This window comes from Bombus impatiens, unplaced genomic scaffold, assembly GCF_000188095.3.
Source record: "Bombus impatiens unplaced genomic scaffold, BIMP_2.2 scf_2222, whole genome shotgun sequence".
NCBI lineage: Eukaryota > Metazoa > Arthropoda > Insecta > Hymenoptera > Apidae > Bombus > Bombus impatiens.
Window position 1 is genome coordinate 1,357,653 of NT_178641.1, and position 868 is coordinate 1,358,520.

Sequence of the window (868 nt, forward strand, 5' to 3'; positions counted from 1 at the left end):
GCTTCTCGGCGTATCGCCGGGCTACCATCGCGTTCCCTTTCGTTTCTCTTGGTCTCTCTCTCTTTCTCTCTCTCTCTTACTCTCTCTTACTCTCTCTTTTTCTCTCTCTCGTCGCATTTCTCGTTCGTCGCGAACCACCGCGAATAACCGTCGAGCTTCGCGAATTGAACCGAACCGGATCGAAACGCGTTTCTCGTCGCGTCGAATTTCAAACGAACGACATCTGTCTACGTATTCGTTGGCTCCGAATCGTTGATCGTTAATCGATAAAAAGGAGAGACGAAAGGAGAGAGTCTTTGTCTGTTTTTCCGTGTCGCGACGTTCTAGAGAGAAACGGTCGCGAACTCGCAGCTACTCCTCTTTACGTCGTAGTCTGTTGCCGAGTTTAACGGCAACAGTACGTCACCCTGTCAGCCCCTTTGCCCCTCCTTGTCCCACGCTTTCCCTCTCTCGCTTTCCTGTTTCTCTCGGCCGTAACAGGGATCTCCGATGCTCTTTCGTTCAACCTTACTCCGTTTCTCTCTCCCTCCCTGCCTGCCCCTCCATCCTTTCGTCCTCGTCCCTCTTATTCTTCGTTGTGCAGCGTCCGCGCGCCGTCCTCGTCGCGCTTTTCTTAACAGCCTTCACTCTCTAAAAGCCTGAGCGTGATCTATGGCAGGACGTTGCGTCACACGGGGAACAGATGCAGTGCTCGTATATTACTCGGCCATATCTAGCGGGCAAACGGAGAGAGAGGAGAAAGGCGTTTCGAACAGGGGTGCCAGGGGGACGGTATCGCGTTCGTTCGAAGATCGTTCAACGCCACGTATAGATCGCGATTAATATTCCGATAGCTTTTTTTCCGCTCGATCTCTAACCGAGTCGAGCG

At 52.6% G+C, this 868-nt stretch overlaps 1 protein-coding gene across 5 annotated transcripts in view; it reads right to left on the bottom strand.

The window, feature by feature from the left end:
* LOC105681806 overlaps positions 1-868 on the bottom strand; it is an 89,651-nt gene that overhangs the window by 32,028 nt on the left and 56,755 nt on the right. The gene's annotated exons all lie outside the window — the stretch shown is intronic.